This window comes from Myotis myotis, unplaced genomic scaffold (genome assembly GCF_014108235.1).
Source record: "Myotis myotis isolate mMyoMyo1 unplaced genomic scaffold, mMyoMyo1.p scaffold_m19_p_8, whole genome shotgun sequence".
NCBI lineage: Eukaryota > Metazoa > Chordata > Mammalia > Chiroptera > Vespertilionidae > Myotis > Myotis myotis.
This window is the reverse complement of record NW_023416390.1, coordinates 33,219,521-33,228,437: the sequence shown is the minus strand read 5'-3', so window position 1 is coordinate 33,228,437 and position 8,917 is coordinate 33,219,521. Positions and strand designations below refer to the sequence as shown.

General features: G+C 43.6%; 1 pseudogene; it reads left to right on the top strand.

The window, feature by feature from the left end:
• The first annotated feature begins 1,612 nt into the window (after positions 1 to 1,612).
• On the top strand, positions 1,613 to 1,706 carry LOC118662303 (annotated as a pseudogene).
• The last annotated feature ends 7,211 nt before the right edge of the window (positions 1,707 to 8,917 follow it).

Below are 8,917 nucleotides of genomic sequence, written 5' to 3'. Positions count from 1 at the left end.
GGTCTGGTCAGCCCCCTGGGAATCACCTACCCCCCATTCCTTGCTATTCCAGGGGACCTGGGGTTGTGGGTATTTGATGATTGTCTCACTGCTACTTGGTTCCCAGTGGCTCTGCATTTTCCTCTTACTATCTCACCCGAACACACTGCCCCAATTTTTCACACTGAAATCTAATCATGGCCAAAGCAATTTGAGATGAAGCAGAAAACCTTTTTTTTTTCTCAGTAGACACTGAATTCTTCGTGGCCTGTGCTTCCATAAGGAAGCTCCATTTTCTTGAATATAAATAAATGTTTGTGATTATATGTATGAAGTCTGTGCCTACAGCTTATAGGAAACAGTGTACATGATGTGTTAGAAGGCAAAGAGCATCATCCCTGTTTCCAAGAATTCACAGCTTTTATCTCATGGGAGTTGGACACACCCAACACCCTGTTCTCCAGCTCCCTTGGATCCCTGAGGACCCTGTGTGAGTGACAGTTCCTCCCGAGGCCATCCCTCCCTTGCCCACCCCAGGACAAGTCAGGGCTGCCTGCATCCTGGGACACCCCCTGCCCCTTCTCACCTGGTGCTTACTTCTGCTTGTAATGACACTAGTACTTATGGGTTTGTTTGTTAAGGCTTGTCACCGCTCAAGTCTGCAAGGTCCACAGGGCCAGGGTCCTGTTGGCTTTGTGACCTACCACCTATCCCTCATGGAGCATCTCAGTCAATACTTGTTAGTGAATGAATGAATGAGTGAATGAATGAATGAACAAATGAATGGTCACACTGCTGACACCATATCAACCCCATTGCTACGTGCCTTTAAAAGCCTCCAGTTTCCCTTAAGGCTCTGACCCAGCCGTGGGCAAACTATGGCCCGCGGGCCAGATCCGGCCAGTTCGGCTATTCTATCCGGCCCGCGGAGCCAAAAGAGGGGAGGGTTCTCTTGCTCTCCCCTCCGCTCCTTCACCAGCAGCAGTGTTAACATGGCAACGTCAGGAAACACGGCCGCAGCTCCTTCTTCTGAGTCCAGTTTAAGAACCCATTGTGGCCCTCGAGTCAAAACGTTTGCCCACCCCTGCAGTCTGACCTGAGTCTGGAATCTAAGCTTCATACCTATTGTTCCAGCCTCATATCACAGACCCCTGCTTTCCCACCCCAGCCCCACAGAATTTCCAGTGTCACTCAGCCTACCCACAATTTTCTGCAAGAAACATCATCAATTGTCTGCCTCCTGCACTCACCCTACTGGGGATAGGGCCCACAACCCGGGCATGTGCCCTCATCGGAAATTGAACCAGTGACCTCTTGGTTCATGGGTTGATGCTCAACCACTGAGCCACATGCGCCATGCAAAACCTTTGTCATTTTTAAGGTCAGCTCCAATTCCACCTTCTGGGGTGACGTCTTTCCCGCTTTAGGAATCCCTACCATCTGCTTGCAATGAGTCTGTGCTTCTGCCTCACAATATACCAGGGGCCTTCATGTCTCCCTTTCCTATTGAACTGAAAGGAGAATCATCTCTTAGTTGTTTTTATAATCTTTGAAGTTTGTAGTTCATAAGTGTTGCTAAAGATGTGCTTGTTGAGTTCCTGAAAACACTGTTTAATTAAAATATGGTGCTCTGGTGATTGCTTCGGCGGCACATATACTAAAATGGGAACAATGCAGAGAAGATTAGCAAGGATGACACAGAAATTCGTGAGTGTTCTATATTTTTTCGAGGATGTGGAGAAAAGGGAACCCTCATCACTGCTGGTGGGAATGCAGACTGGAGCAGCCACTGTGGAGAATAGTTTGGAGTTTCCTCAAAAAATTAAAAATGGAACTCCCATTTGATCCAGTGATTCCACTTCTAGGAATATATCCCAAGAATTCAGAAGCACTCATGAGAAAGAATATATGCGCCCCTGTGTTCATAGCAGCACAATGTACAATAGCTAAGATTTGGAAACAGCCTAAGTGCCCATCAGCAGATGAGTGGATTAAAAAATTGTGGTACAGCTATACAATGGAATACTATGCAGCTGTAACAAAGAAAGAACTCCTATCATTTGCAATAGCATGGATGGACCTGGAGAGCATTATGCTAAGCAAAATAAGCCAGTTGGAGAAAGATAAATATCACATGATCTCACTCATAAGTGACATCTAATGAACAACATAAACTGATGAACAAAAATAGACACAGAGACATAGAAACATCAAACAGACTGTCAGACCTCAGAGGGAAGGTGGGGGTGAGGGGGAAGAAATCAACCAATGAACTCATATGTGTATATGCATAACCCATAGATGCAGACAATGGGGTGGTGAAGGCCTAGGGAGAGGGAGAGGTCAATGGGAGGGGGGGGAAGAACATATGTAACACTTTCAACAATAAAGATTTAAAATAAAAATAAAACATGGTGCTCTGCAGTTACAGATTCTGTCTCGTAGGTCTTTGTAAGTGTGTATTTTTCAGTATAAAGCTACTGCAAAGGGACTCACTCTGAATGCTGGGCCAATTCCCCTGGGGGTCTCCATCAGTCATTTACTGGTGGGGACCCGGTGATGGTGACGACAGCTGCAGGGAAAAGCAAGGAGAGCCAAGAAGCAAAATTCTGCCCCAGGCGCTCAGTGGCCTTTGCGCAGCCTGGTCTTTGCAAGTGAGAGACAGAGGCCCAATGCTGAGTTTATGTTATACTTTAGGACCCAGAGAGGAACCGCTCCGCTCTTCATCTCAGCGTTACTGGGTTAGGGAAAGATAATCACAATTGTTTAAGAGACACAGCGGCTTCTATTTTGGTCCTGGCACAGGAAATTCAGCCTTTGTCCATGTTTACAGTTTGATTTATGTGAGCTTAAAAATTCATAAGGCAGGAGCCAACCTCGAGCAAATATTGTTTTTTTGCACGAGCCAATTCAAACACTCTCTCATCTCAGGTTTCCTGGTCAAAGGTGTACAGATTCCAAGTGCAGCTGCGGCTAGCCTATTTGATCTGCTGAAGGTCAGCCACCTTTGCTGTGACCTGGGTTTGGGGGATGGGGAGCGGTCCCCCTTTCTGAGCACTCTCTGCGTCAGGTGCCTATGTTCTCTATTTTATGTAATCCTCTGTCACCCCATGACAGAGGCCCAATTATCTCAACTTTTCGGAAACAGAAACTGGGACAGGTCCAGGCACCTGCCCGAGCTTGTACCGCTGCTGGCATGACTGCCAGGCAGTGTGCAGGGCTTGCCACTGCCCAGGGGACAATGGGGATGTCGCAGCTCATTACTGGCCATCCTGATGCCCGGAGGCCGAGGTGCAGAGGATTCCGGTTTGCATTGCATATCAACCCAAAGACTCCTAACAGGAGGCTCTCTATTTCCTTGCTGAGGACACCACACCTGTCCCTGTGCTGTGTGGACTGTGGGCCTGTGGGAGCGTCGGACAGAGAAGGGCACTTCTCATTTCACGGTGGCCGGGGACAGGCCACCCCTTTCCCTGCAGACAAGGCTATGGATGCTTCACTATTCCTTCTACCCATTGGAATCTTTTTGTGTGTGTTAAAGTAACATTCTTGGGTCCCAGGGATTAGGAGCCATTATTTAACCCATTGTGATGACCTTAGTAAGACTTCATAAAGGTCACGCTCACTCTAATGGGACTTCTTGTTTTCAAGTGTCCGGGGAGCAATGACCAAAGTTGCGTGATTTTGGCTTTATAGATGGCTCCCAAGAAAAATATTATTTGCTGACACAATCGTCTAAAATTTAAATATTAAAATAAATATTTAGGAAGAATACTCAATTATTGGATACGGCAAATAAAATAAAAACACTCTCAAATAATAAGTAAGCCATCAAATATTATTTTAAATTATTTTTTAAATCATGAAAACAAGGACACTACATAGATAAGGCTGTTAGAGGTATCTGAAGAGGTCGATTTTTAATCAAGAGTCAAGAGAGAGAAAGAGAGAGATACCAATGTGAGAAGCAAAAATCAGTTGCCTCCTTTGCAAGCCCAGGCTGGAGCTCAAACCTGAAACCTGGGCATGTGCCTTGTCCAGGAATCAAACCCGCAACCTTTTTGGTGCCCGGGATGAGGCTCCCACCAACTGAGCCATGCCTGGCTCAGGCAGGAGAGGTCAATTTTTAACCCTAACCTTTTTCATTACCATTTTTTTAAAATGTGTACATAAGAGTTCAAGGTAGGGAATTAGAGCACATCATAGATAAAAGCAGAAATTAATAAATTACAAAAATAGTAGCAAGTAAAACAAAATCAATTCACTTACAAAGATAACAAACACCTCTGCCAAGTGTAATCAAGGAATAAATGGAGAAATCACAGTGAAACTGAATTAGAAATAAGAAATTACCACCAGTGTGTTATAATGTTATTTTGGAGGCTCTGGACACAGGATGGAAATAAGGAATATACACTTGATATGAAGAAGATGAGGGTATTTTTATTTCCAGCCAATATGATTATATGTTTACCCCCACATTATCAATCAAAATAATATGTGGATTGTTGATAGTATTTAGTGGCTGAATATGAAAGTAATAAAAATCAAGTATTTATATTCCCTATAACTACCTAGAAAACATAATAATTATTAACATAAATATTATTGTTTTTATTACACAGCAATAAATGTACAACTACAATATGTTGCATAATATGTTATATAATTATGATAAAGCCTGGATGATAAAACCATTAAACCATTTTGTATGACAAAATTTTCCAAGCTTACATGATTAAAATAATTCCAAAAAGTTTTTAAACTTTTTTGGAGAAACTTGCCAAAATAATTCCCAAGTTCATTTGGAAGAATAAAGTGATAAGAATAAATTTTAAATATTTAGAAAAGGAAATCCTATGAGGGGAAGTGACTTTTCCAAATATTAAAAATACTATAATATATGTTCATTTTTAGTCCACTTAGTCCTATTATGAGAGAAGGAGTTTGAATATACAATGAAGTTGGCAAAGGCAAGCAGAGAAATTATGAATTATTCACTGGAGGGTGCAGACACTATTAGTCAGCCGGAAAAGTGTTGGTTAGTGAACTTTGTGAAGAGAGCCACTGCCTGGAATATGGGCAAGGGATGCAGTGGGGTTGTCGAGTCCTGAGAGGTGGCAGGTGCGCCACTTAGCACCCCTGCGCCCCCATCCACAGAATAGGCAGCCTTAGATATTCCAGGCAAAAACCCTGCAGCCTGTCTTCTAAAATAATTGAACACAGCCATGACCATATAGACTCAGCAGCAGGAGAACCAACACAGGTTCAAACCCAAAGAGAAAACCCAGCGTCACCAGGCAGAGCAGGAGACTAGATTCTCCAATGAGGAAAGCCTGAATAAAGAAACAGACAAAATAGATACCAGAAGAAACGTGGAAAGAGCAATACTCCAGCTAATACAGAGACATAAGGTTTTTAGTTCATAAACCAAGAACAAGATGATATGAAAAAGAAAAAATTATAAAGCAAGAGCACCTTTAGAGACTAAAGAAATAAAGGTGAAGTCAGGAAAATCTCCCCCAAAGATAGAGATGGAAAATATTAGTGAAATAATGAGATGTAAGGGTCATAGAAAGAAAGAACAGGAAAACACACACACACACACACACACACACACACACAGTGGAATTATCAGATAAAATATAGGAGTGATTTAAAATGGAAGCCTATGAAACATCAGATGAAAGGACTCACTCCAGAATGAGTTATAAACAACTCCACCCTAAGGCGAATCTCATGGTCTCTTTGATCATGTAACTGATGTTTTTCCCTTTGCATTGATTTCTAAAAATTGTAAAGGGAAGTTTTCAGCTCATCATAAAAAAGTGGTCAGGAATTGAACATTTTTGCATATTGTGCCAGATTATTGATTGTTCACTTACCACCAGCACCATCACCATCATTAGTACCATTATTGCCACCTCCATCACCACCACCACCATTACTACTATCATCACCACCACCACATTACCACCACCACCACCACCACCATCACCACCATCACCATCATCATTACTATCATCACCACCACCACAACCATAACCACCACCATCACCACCAGCATATGTGTCTAAGACTGGGAACTACATTTCCCAGAATCCCTTCCCTTGTGCAGTTTTGGTTTAGAGTTTGCCCATCCCTTGGAAAATAAAAGTGATAACTGCCAACTCTGAGGCCTTGAAAGGTATCAAGTATTTCCATTTGCCTTCCTGTGCTTCAGTCATCATAGTGAGAAGAATATGCCCCGACTGGCCCTGGGTCCCAGGGGAAGGACAGAGACATGAGGAGCAGAGCCACCAGAGCCTGACTCATAAACCAAGCAAGAAAGACATCTCAACTTGAATGCTACTGAGATTTTCATACTTACGATACCAGTGGGCTAATGCAGATACACAGACTTTGTCTTTTCTATCCTTCCCCCCACCCCCCATTAATCTCACTGCTTTTTTTTCTAACTTTAAAATAGTTGTATTTCATTATATGTATAATAATGAGATGTCGTAAACACTTTCTGGGAGAAAAGTGAGGGATAAATAAGGATACTAACAAAATATGTTGGAGAATGCCACTTTATCCCTTTTGATTTCCATGATGGTTCAGATCATTTTTAGAATGACATTGTTTGACAATTCTTCATATTAGTTTGGAAAGTAGCCCTTAAGGAGAAGTCTAGGATGAAGACGTCAAATGGGAACAAAGTCAAATCCCTTTAGCCTTGGGGAGAGGAAGTCTTCTGGAGCAGGAAGCCAGGTGGAATATTACAAGCAGGTGATTATATCTGAAAGTCATGCAAATGAGTTGCTGGCCAAGTTGAGAGTACCCACTGGTGTGTGGATTTGCCCTTTTCCCCCTGAAGGATCCCATGGGTATGTGCATGTATTTATATCAAGGAGTGTCTTCTGCTTTTCTTCTCTGATGCCTTTGACTGTTTTAAGATTCACTTCAGCTATAAATTCTGAAAAAGGAAATCTCAAAGTCATCACATAATAAAATCTTAAGCAGAATTATGTTATATATTATTACAATTCTTTTCATTTTTTAAGGCAAAAGTGCTAACATGCTTTAGGATGCTTTCTATGTGTTGTCCCTCATCCTCCAAATTTAATTTTATACAGCTTTCTGTAAGTGGGATTGGAACATGGCTAATGCTCAGTGATGTGAGAAGGTAGCATCAATTGATAACGATGAAAAGAAGAAAATCAATCCCCACCAATATGAAATCCTCAGGAAATCAACCAGAGAGGAAACTATATATTTTATACAGAGGCTGAAAAGAAGGGGAAATCATTGGGCCGTCCCTATATTCTGTGAGCACGCAGCAAGTCCAAGCCATTTATTTTTTGAGGCTGTTGCAAAAGCCAATGCTGAGATACAGGCAGTGCTTCATGAAATGGATCATTCACGCCTCTCTGATTCTGCTGCATTAGACCTCACAAGGATTAACCTAGCCACACAGCAAACAACCGAGGCCAGCTCAGTCAGCCCTTGGGATGCGGAGACCCAGCTCATCATGTGTGGACCATTAGTTCTTTCTTCCTTTTTCCCAAGGTGACCTTATTCCCTTCATTTATTGAAGTCTGGTGTCTCAGTGGTGCCGTCTGACATAGGAATGTTTGTGTCCCACCCAAGCCCCTTTTTCGTGATATTTGGAAGATATGCAACTGGTGGGGGTTTTGAGGGCCGGCTGGGTTTGAGGATGATTAAGAAGGGGCAGGTGAGGAGGGTGAGGGGTGTCACATATGTGGTGAGCTAGATGAAGGTCTCTGAGACAAAGCTGACCCCGGGATCGAAAGCACTTCAGACCTAGTCTCACTGTCCTCTGCATGAGCCTCAGAAAAGCACTGGCTTTATGCACGGGTGTTAACCTGGCCAGCTGAGCCACTGTGAGCGGGCTCAGGCTGGGTTGTAGGGACATGGCATCTGGGATCCCTGAGCTGTAGTCTGCAGAACAAGGCAGGGGCATGTCTGGCCTGCCACATATCTCAGGCCACGTCCAATGCCACGTGTATCTGCACTGAGGGACCAGACATGGAGAGAAGAGGCCTTGCTTCAGGCTTACTGAGGAGTAAGTCTAATTTGCTGCAAACATATGGGAAAGAACAAAGGAAAAGGGCCGGCGAGCTGGGAATTTAAAAGCCACACAGCAGGCCAATGACCGCAGCAACAGAGGCTGGGCTGGCCAGAGAACAGGACAGCTGTCCTGGTCTTCTCTCTACCCTGGTGACCTTGGCTGGTGACTGAGCTCTTGGATTCTTTGACCCCCTCAGGGAAAGGAGGTGGGATTCCTGGAGAAGAAACAGATAGGATGGTTTCCAGGATAAGAAGAAGGTATGGACCATTGATTTTAAGAATACAGGAGATTTGACCTAATGGTTAAGCCAGGCTGAGAGAATGAACCGTAACTATTACAGCGACCATATCTTAATTAAGTACAGCAAAGCCTGCGAACTCCTTCTACTTCTCTAATGCTGAGAAGTTCTGGAATGTTCCATGACACGCACAAGTAACTGAGAGGTTGCGTCAGAAGAACAGCATGTATTAATGTCCTCAGATGTACAGAACACGAGTCACATTCACGGTTAGGTGAATGGCCCAGGAGGCCGGGCCTGGAAGAGCGAGTTAACAGGAGGGACTGAAGTTTGAGACTGCGTTCTTTAGCTACTGGGGCCCAACAAATGGCCACAGGCAGCAGCTGGAAACCTATAGTCTATCCCAGGGGTGGGCAAACTTTTTGACTCGAGGGCCACAATGGGTTCTTAAACTGGACCGGAGGGCCGGAACAAAAGCATGGATGGAGTGTTTGTGTGAACTAATATAAATTCAAAGTAAACATCATTACATAAAAGCGTACGGTCTTTTTACGGTCTTTTTTTTTTTTTTTAGTTTTATTCATTTCAAACGGGCCAGATCCGGCCCGCGGGCCGTAGTTTGCCCA